The sequence below is a fragment of the Astatotilapia calliptera genome, unplaced genomic scaffold (assembly GCF_900246225.1).
Source record: "Astatotilapia calliptera unplaced genomic scaffold, fAstCal1.2 U_scaffold_1, whole genome shotgun sequence".
Lineage (NCBI taxonomy): Eukaryota > Metazoa > Chordata > Actinopteri > Cichliformes > Cichlidae > Astatotilapia > Astatotilapia calliptera.
Genome location: NW_020535618.1, coordinates 349,479 through 359,607, shown reverse-complemented (window position 1 = coordinate 359,607; position 10,129 = coordinate 349,479). Strand labels below are relative to the sequence as shown.

The following is a 10,129-nucleotide window of genomic DNA, read 5'->3' as shown; positions in this document are numbered from 1 at the left end:
CCCAGTGAACAGACAGAGGTCAAAGCATATTGATGTGAAATATCACTTCATTCGTGAAGCAGTAAATGAAAGGAAAATCTGCATTGAACACTGTCCATCAGAAGAAATGGCTGCAGACATACTAACAAAACCAGTTACAAGAGTGAGACTCAGAGGGTTTCAAAAATGGTTCTTTGGAAACGCATAAGATGCTATGGGTTAACAGCATGAGAACAAGGGGGGGTGTTAGATTTGTGTTCTCATGACTAAATGACTAAACTTAGAAAAAACACACATTAAGACAATAACAAAATCAGCTTACTATCACCTCAAGAATATTTCAAGGATAAAAGATCTGATGTCTCAACAGGACCTGGAAAAACTAGTCCATGCATTCATCTTTAGTAGGCTTGATTACTGTAACAGCATCTTTACAGGTCTACCTAAAAAATCAGTCAGACAACTACAGCTCATTCAGAACTCTGCTGCTCGAGTCCTCACTAAGACCAAAAAAGTGGACCACATCAGTCCAGCTCTGAGGTCTTTACACTGGCTGCCTGTCCGTCAGAGGATAGACTTTAAAGTTCTGATGCTGGTCTATAAAGCTCTGAATGGTTTAGGACCAAAATACATCAGTGACCTCCTGACCCAGTATGAACCTTCCAGATCCCTCAGGTCATCTGGATCCGGTCTTTTATCAGTTCCCAGAGTCAGAACCAGACACGGAGAAGCTGCATTCAGCTTTTATGCTCCTTATATCTGGAACAAACTCCCAGAAAGCCTCAGATCAGCTGAAACACTCAGTTTATTTAAATCCAGGTTGAAGACTCACCTATTCTCAGCTGCATTTGAATAAAGCACCAAATCCACACTTTTAAGCTTAAATTTCAAAACTTACACTAACCACTGATCTTATCTATTTCTGATTTTATCTGTTTTGATTTTATATACTGTTTTGTTTGTTTGTTAAGCTTAAATTTCAAAACTTACACTAACTACTGATCTTATCTATTTCTGATTTTATCTGTTTTGATTTTATATACTGGTTTGTTTGTTTGTTTGTTTGTTTGTTTGTTTGTTTGTTTGTTTGTTTGTTTGTTAAGTGGGTTTAGAGCTTTGGGTAGCTCCCCAACTGGGTCTAGACTGGGTCTAGAGAGTATTTTAAATTCAGGGAATTTAAAATAGAAAGTAGCTCGTCCACAGAAGGACTGGTAGCTCCCCTTACGATAAGGGTTCAGATCGCACGAACAGGTGTGAAATGTGTGTGTTTAGTTAGTTAGTTTTTTTGCTTGTTTTAATCAGTTTTAAATCATGCTTTTTATTTGTTTTTGTTTCTAATGTCTCTGTAAAGCACTTTGAATCACCTTGTTGTTGAATTGTGCTATACAAATAAACTTGCCTTGCCTTGCCTAAATATATTAATTTATTTTATGTTGTGAAAGAAGTTTTCTGATTGTCATTTTATTTTGAAAAGGATTTTATTTTGGTGATTATAGATCACTTCCTGTTCCTGTTGTTCCAAAGCGCGAACTGCTGAAGTAATGTATGGTTTTCCCTCTTGTGTTACTAACAATAAAAGAAACGGGAAAAGTAATCAACCACCAAGTGTGTGCATTATTAAGAGAACATGGCCGAAGAAGAAGAAAACTCTTCAAGTTCAACAAGTTTGTTTAAAAACACGATCCATTTTATTTGGATAAAAGCAGGTATACGGAGGAAGGTCACAAGTCCTAGTTTTACACTGGGACATGAACGCAGCTTCCGTTTGGGGAATCGGGACGACGTCATCAACAAGCGCCACAAGAGCTCTTCACAAAAATCTTCCTGGTTTCGGGTTAGTCGGCTCACATTTAGAACCCTCGACACAGAAGAGACAGCAACGCAAGTGTGGATCTGATGGCACAACCCATCGATGCTTGTATCGATCCGCTCAGCCTGAGTTGAAGCAGCAATGAGTTCAGCTCAGTATCTGAGAGAGTTCATCAAGGAGAGACTAACTGCTGTTTGTGAAGAAATCTTCTCAGAGGTTCAAAAAAAACCATCGTCCAGTATGAGGAGGAGATCAACCGTCAGCACAGACTGCTGGATATCAGCCGGAAACCCGACAAACTCACACATCATAGGTATGTTACAGCAGCTCTGCTCATTCTGAGTTTCTTTCTTTCTTATCTTTTTTCTCGTAATTTTTTTATAACTAACGTATTAGTAATTAGACTCTTATTGTATTCTAATTTTTGCGTCATAACTTTTGCACTGTCCACTTCCTGCTGTGACAAAACAAATTTCCCACGTGTGGGACTAATAAAGGTTATCTTATCTTATGGACATGTTGTTCCACGATGTCTCTAAGCCGATGTTAGCTGAGAGCAGGACGCTGTTACTTTGGTGATGAATTCAGAGGAAAAGAAAAATCTCTATTTTGAATGGAAAACTGTTTTAATGGCATCTGTTATTAAAGGTGATAGGCTCAGACATTCTTAACAGGCTGTGTTGCCTTCATCCAGTTTTATTTATACAGCGCCAAATCATAACAGTTGTGTCAAGTAGCTTTATGTAAGTATATTATAAATGCTCCCACACGTGAGATTTAAGTTATACTGGAAGTTTCTCGAGCTCCTCTGCAGATAGATAGGCAGATAAATCTTCAAGTCATTTGAAAAAATGACTTTCAAAGAATTTTGTGTATATAGCACCTTTCAAGTAGACAAAAGATCAAAGTGCTTTTGTCTTAAATAACAAGGCATAAAACAAAACAGACTAAATTAACCAATAGCAATTCTAAAATGTGTTTTTAGTTTTTAAAAAAGAGACTACTGACTCCACAGATCTTAAGCTCAGAGGGAGAGAGTTCCACAGTCTGTGGCCACACTGGCAAAACCTCTGTCTCCCTTAGTTCTTAGCCTTGCATGTTGTATAACAAGCAGGCCCTAAACATATGGCCCCTGCTAGGACAGGGGTGGGCAATTCCAGGCCCTGAGGGCCAGTGTCCTGCAGGTTTCAGATCTCACCTTGGGTCAACACACCTGAATCGCATGATTAGTTCGTTACCAGGCCTCTGGGGAACTTCAGAACATGTTGAGGAGCTAATTTAGCCATTTAAATCAGCTGTGCTGGTTCAAGGACATATCTAAAACCTGCAGGGACGCCGGCCCTCGAGGCCTGGAGTTGCCCACCCCTGTGCTAGGGACAAAAGGCTGTAGAAGTTCAATAATGTAAGCTGGTGCTTGTCCACGAAGAGCTCTAAAAGTCAGAACCAGAATCTTAAAATTGATTCTTAATTGAATTGGGAGCCAGTGCTGCTGTATTAGCAACACTGTCACATGTGAATACTTAGTGGATTTGGTCAGAAGCCTTGGTGCAGCATTTTGAACAACTTGCAGACGTCCCAGGGAGGAAGAAAATAGACCCCAGTGGCAACATATACAGTGCAAACAAGGCAGGACCAAAAATAGAGCTTTGAGGTACTAGTGATGGGATTTCCGGCTCTTTTTAGAGATCCGGCTCTTTCGGTTCGGCTCACTAAAAAGAGCCGGCTCTTTCGGCTCCGAACCAGCTCTTCAGGTTGTTTTGTTGCTTTAATTAATTTATTATTAACAATAATATGAAATTGTGCACAAAAGGAATTACTAACATAAAAAAAGTGGTTTTATTTATATATGTTTATATATAAATATAAAACACATTTCTAGCATGAACTGAACTTCCAAAGCAGAGCTACTAGATCACTTAAATTACACAATTGAAAGCATGTGTGTATTGTTTGTGTATTTATACACAGGCACTCATATATATTCAAATAATTTAAAAAAAAGTTCATTTACCTGTTACTACCACACACCAAATCCGGTCGTTGGTACTTGCTGGCTTGTGTAGCCACAAGATAACAAAAGCTCCACACTGCCCCCAGCATCCTGAAGCACTTCTGTTGTCTTTTGTACGTGTTTTGAGTTTTTATGTGCTTCTGAGTTTTTACGTGTTTTGGAGTTTGTACGTACTTTGTCTCTAGGGGCCACCGTAAATATACTTTTATTTATTCACTCCACAAAAAATGTAATAAATAAATCATATAATACAAAAATCAACTGTTCACATTTCAACTTTTAACTATTTAAATTTTCCGCTTTTTCCTTTTACAAATTTAAAGTGAAACAACACAAAACACTGCAAACCACAACACAATTAAATATAAATTATAATATGACAACAAAAAGAAACATGCACATTATCTGTCATATGGGCCTGCATGAATAAACTTTCTGAATCCTTTATCATCTGCAACCGAAAATAGTTGTGGATGATTACTATACCTTATGTATGTGACGTTGTTGTCCCTGGCTCTCTTTCTCTCTCTCTCCCTCTGGATCCGTTCCTGTGCTACTTAGTGTAACTACCGCCCCTCCCCCCTCTGCCCAGCGTAAAGCACAAGACTCGCGTGCAGAGTGAAGCGGAAAAAAGTGCGAGAGAGAGGTTGAGAGAAAGAAAAGAGGGGAAAAAAAAAAACGCGTGACGGCTCGCGATAAGGAGCCGGCTCACGTCGTTCACTTCAAAGAGCCGGCTCTAAGAGCCATTTCGTTCGCGAACGACCCATCACTATGAGGTACATTATAATTAAGAGGGGCTATTTTGGAGCTGTAAGGGTCCATGTTGACATAAAAAGGGCTTCCAGATAAGTAGGGCCAAAACCACTGAAGAGCAGACCCTTTTAGCCAGCATATGATTCCAGGATAACACGATATCATGCTCAACTGTGTTAAAAGCTTCTGTCAGGTCCAACAACAAGAGGGCAGCAGGGCTGCCCGAGTCCAGAGTTAAAAGAATGTATTTAAAACCCTTAAAAGCAGTTATTGTGCAGTTATTTAAAACCTGTTTGAAACTTTCCAGAGATCACTTTAAGATCAAGGTGGGCCTGCAGCTGTAAATGGACTACTTTCTCCAGAACTTTTGAAAGAAAGGGAAGCTTCTAAATTCGCCTGTAATCGGTCAGAACAGTTGGGTCCAGATTGTGTTTTTAAGAAGATGTGGCACCCCTGTGAGGGAATGACCACATTAATGTTATTTTGTGTAAAACACTCATGTAACGGGACATTTTTCATTGCTATATGTATTTATTTTCAGTTCTTTAAGAGGATAGAAAATCCATGTAATAGGGATTCATTTTATGTTAGAAAGCAGTGAGGGCGGAACTTTGGTGCTTGCTCCGGGGTTTGGGGGTGCAGTAAGTGGAGCCCACCTTCCGCTGCTTCCTCAGACACGTTCTGGAGGAAAGCAGAGACGCATCGTGTCTTCCTTACTCCGCTCTTCACCTGCTTTTACAGGTCGGTAAATGGTGCTCGCACCGAAAATGTTGTTTATTGTTACCATGGTTACCCACGTTAACGTGAATGGGAGAGTTAAGGCGGTCCGCCCGAGTTAATTACATGTAAACGCGGGAGAAAACCAGAGGAGTGTCCCGTGCGACCGCACCGCGAGCCCGCTCGTTAGGTGGAGCGCTCGTGAAGCAGAGTCAGTGCGCTCCTATGCTCTGTGCAAACGTGTTGTAATGCTCCAATCAAATCAGTTCTGTGAGATGTGAATGTTAATAGTTATGTTGAAAGTGACTGAGTAGATTAGCTAGTGTAACACAAGCACTCTGAGCAACTCTGTGTAGCTAACAGAGGCATTCACGGGTTAATTAAACAAGCTGTGTTTCATGATGCACTAAATAGTGATTTTGCCAGTAAATTACTGGAGGGAACAAATGTAATGTATTTACCAATGCTGTTATTGAATAGAACTGTTTAGCCAGTAAGACACTGCAGAAGACAATGTGATGTGTTTATTGATATGATAAAAGAATGTAGTTGTTATGGAAAGAAGTGTGAACTTAAGAAACTGAACCAGTTAAAAAGAGTATATTTCACTGATGTTGTGAAATAAGTGAATGTAATTGATGTGAATGAGGAACCAGCTGAACAGTATATTGAAAGCTCATGTTTAGTGTTTTATAGCATTTATTTGTGTGAAATAAATCAGACTCAGACACGTTCTGGAGGAAAGCAGAGACGCATCGTGTCTTCCTTACTCCGCTCTTCACCTGCTTTTACAGGTAACATATTGTCATCGTGGTCTTCATCCTTGGGACCCGTAACAAAGAGGCTGAACTATAGCTTGTTTAAAACATGATGTGCATTGCTATAGGCTGTGTCCCATGTGTAAATGATCACCTTTTATTCAGGTTTTGATATTAAACATGTGTCTTTATGTGTTTTTGTATCATTACATTATTGGTTATTGGTCTTTTGTTTCTTTGTACCTCAAGACCTCCCACATCATCATGACTGTGAGGAAGAGGAGGGTCTGGATGAGCTGCAGGTCTGTAACCAGGAGATGAACTCCAGTCTGGACCAGGAGGACCCAGAGCCTCCACAGATTAAAGAGGAACAGGAGGAGCTCTGCAGCAGTCAGGAGGGAGAGCAGCTTGGACTGAAGCAGGAGGCTGAAGGCATTATCGTCTGGACTGATGAAGAGCGACTCACACTGATGGAGACCATCTGCAAACCTGTGATAAAGTTACACAGAATAGGTATGTAAAACCAGGGCTCTAGAGTGCGACCAAATTTCTCAGTGGTGTGACTTAAAAAAATTCGGTCGCACCAGTGCAACCAGCTGTTCAGTACAAAAGAAAAAAAGTCTCAGCAACTGTGAAAGTCTCTGTGTGGTCAACAACAGACACACCTTATGCCCATATCGTGGTCTAAACCGTGGGACCTCTCCCATTGGCCGTGGTCCAGATATTCCTGTAGTCCTTCACGTCTGTGTTTGAAAGTGACTAAAAGCATATCGATTAACTAAATCCTGAATCGAGTATAAATGTTTTTAGCCAAAAACGGCACAATCTCAGGTTAAAGCTGGTTAAACCAAACAGCTGAATCAGTGAATGAAAGCAGGTGCCCTGATTCTGCACAAAGACTTAAACACAGAGCGCAGACCCACGTACACATCAGAATCAGTGAGATGTCGGCTTTCTCATCCGACATGACATACATGGGCACGCCGACATTCTGCGTCTCCGTGTTTACGTATTTGTCTTTGTTTGTTTGTTTGTTTGTTTGCTGCAGGTTTCTGACTGAACCAGCAGCAAAAGATCAAAATTACATTTCACATTTAATAAACATTATCATGATATCAATACTTATTTTCCACCCTGATTTACGAATAAATTCTTTACAAATCCTACCATGTGGATTCATGGATTTTTTTTTTTTTTTTTTCACATTCTGTCTCTCACAGTTGAAGTGTACCTCTGGTGCAAATTACTGACCTCTGTCATCATTTTAGGTGGGGGAACTTGCACAATCGGTGGCTGACTAAATACTTTTTTGCCCCACTGTATGTTGATTAATGGTTTTCTTCAGTTTTTGATCTACTGCAGAATATTTTTCAGGCGGTTATCGCCTATAAAAAGCCAGGTCAGGAAAATCTTCATGTTTTTCTGTGTTTTATTCTCAGTTACTTTGACTCAAAGGCATCTGCTGTGATGCTCACACCTCTGACGAAGTCTCACATGATCAGAAATGAAAGAAATGGATTATAGAAATCAGTGACGATACACAGCCCTAGTGAGTAGCCTAGGCCTAACAGAAGTGGATGTAGCTGTGGGTAATGAGAAAAGATGAAAAGAACAATTGATAACTTTTTTGCTAAGTTAAGGCCTCATCCGTCTGAAATTCATAGCCAGTGCTCTGATACGGACATTATATCCCCAAGTTTGCGTGGGTTCTCTCCGGGTACTCCGGCTTCCTCCCACCGTCCAAAGACATGCAGCTTGTGGGGATAGGTTAATTGATTAATCCAAATTGTCACTAGGTGTGAATGTGCGAGTGAATGTGAGTGTGAATGGTTGTCTGTCCATGTGTGTTGGCCCTGCGACAGACTGGCGACCTGTCCAGGGTGTACCCCGCCTTTCGCCCTATGACAGCTGGGATAGGCTCCAGCGCCCCCCGCGACCCTGAAAAGGATAAGCGGAAGCGAATGGATGGATGGATGCTCTGATACGGACATTATATGCCGTGATAAATGTACTGCCCAAGTGTCCCCTCTCCCCACTGCCTTTCTTGTAGAACTGTGCTCCAAGTAAAGAACTTTGTTTTGACAAGATTGCTAGTAAATCATTTACAAATTAATGTTGGACAGCAGTTAAAAAAAAAAAAAAGTTGAACATTTAAAACTGTGGTCAGAGAGGTCCGGGTGAATATCCTGATGGCATGAGCGAGAGCAGTGAGTCCATCCTGGGTGATCCAGGGATGATGGAGGCAGGAGGTCTGGAAGGTGAAGCTAGATGGAAAACCGAGCATTGTTTTTGTACTCTCTTTGACAGTGTCAATCTTACTTGTGCCTTTGTTTTTTGTTTTCTTTATCACTGTTGTGTGTATGTATACCTTCCTGCATTATCTTATAATATATTTCCTCAAAAGTTTGTTTTTCCTCTCAGACTTCCTACAGGAGGATGTCTGTGAGGAGGAGGTTCTTGCAGACCAGCAAGTCTGTACCCAAGAGAGAAACTCCAGCCTGGACGAGGAGGACCCAGAGCCTCCACAGATTAAGGAGGAACAGGAGGAACATTGCAGCAGTCAGGAGGAAGAGCAACTTGGACTGAAGCAGGAGGCTGATACCTTCATGGTGACTCAATCTTATGAGGAAAGTTCCCACAGTGAGCCAGAACCAAACAGTGAGCAGCTCCTTTCTCACAGCTCTCCTGAACCAGAGAGCCGAGATCATGAAGAAAGCCAGCATGTGGACTCAGGATCAACTAGAAATGAAGAGCTGAAGAAAAGGAGACGTTACAGAAAGAGACGTCACAGTAAAAGAGGAGGCAAAGAGAGCCAACGTAAAACTGAAAGGAAAATGTCCCTAAAATGTGAAACTTGTGGCAAAACTTTCGAGTTTATATCCTGCCTCTCTGCACATTTAGAAATTCACGCAAGTGAGAAAATGTATTCTTGTAGCACGTGTGGGAAAAGATTTGATCAGAAATCTGCATTGGATCATCATTTAACAAGTTATCTAGGTCAGAAGATGTATTCTTGTAGCATCTGTGGAAAAAAAATGCACTCTAAAGCCTACATGCCTACACATATGAGACTTCACACGGGTGAGAAACCATATTCTTGTAGCATCTGTGGGAAACGATTCAATCAGAAAACAGGATTGAAAACTCACATAAGACGTCACACAGGGGAGAAGAGGTATTCTTGTAGCACCTGTGGGAAAGGTTTTCTCTTGAAAGCAGCACTGGAGCGTCATATAAGATGTCACACAGGTGAGAAGCCGTATGTTTGTTTAAACTGTGAGAAACCATTTGCAGATAAAACTGCACTGGACCGTCACTTAGTAATCCACACAGGTGAGAAACCATATTGCTGTAACAGCTGTGGAAAAAAGTTCAATCAGAGCGCAAACTTAAAGAAGCACATGATGAGAATTCATACTGGTTAAAGTTTCATGCTTAGAAAATGTGGGACGGCTGTGACTTACCCCCTATTTCTTTTTTTTTTTTTTTCAAAATTGTCAGCACTGTGTTCTTCTGTTCATTGGATTAAAATGAAGGCTCCGATATCATGTTGGCTCCTTTCTTTACTCAACCACACACTTAACTAGGGCTGTGCGATGTGACCAAAATCTCAGATACCCATATAAGAGATTTATCGTCCCGACAACGATATATATCACAAAAATTTACATTTTCTATAAATTATCTGAATCTTGGGCAACTCGTGTGTTTTCAGCTGGGCATTGTGTACCTTATGCTGAGTGTTTTGACAGATGAATTAAACTATATAAATTCAGATATAATTTGTAACGGCCTCTATTTTCCTTTTTTTAATATTTGCTACATAGTGTGCTGCTGAGAAAAGCCTGTTCTGTTTTTTTTTTTTTTTTGGACAACTTTATGATTTTACAATGTGACAGATAGTAGGTGGCTTTAAAGAAAGAAAAAAGAAAAGGTAAAGGCCTGTTCTAACGTTTGAGTCTAAGGTTTATTTTGTCAGGGTTTGTACGAGTGCTTGAAATCCTTGAGAATGCTTGAATTTTAATGTTGTCTTTTCAAGGTTTGAAAACTGCTTGAATTTCAGATGTGGTGCTTAAAAGTGCTTGAAAGTAACTATATTTC

General features: G+C 40.5%; 1 pseudogene; it reads left to right on the top strand.

The window, feature by feature from the left end:
* The first annotated feature begins 1,683 nt into the window (after positions 1-1,683).
* On the top strand, positions 1,684-9,576 carry LOC113017233 (zinc finger protein with KRAB and SCAN domains 8-like; annotated as a pseudogene).
* Positions 9,577-10,129: the final 553 nt, after the last annotated feature.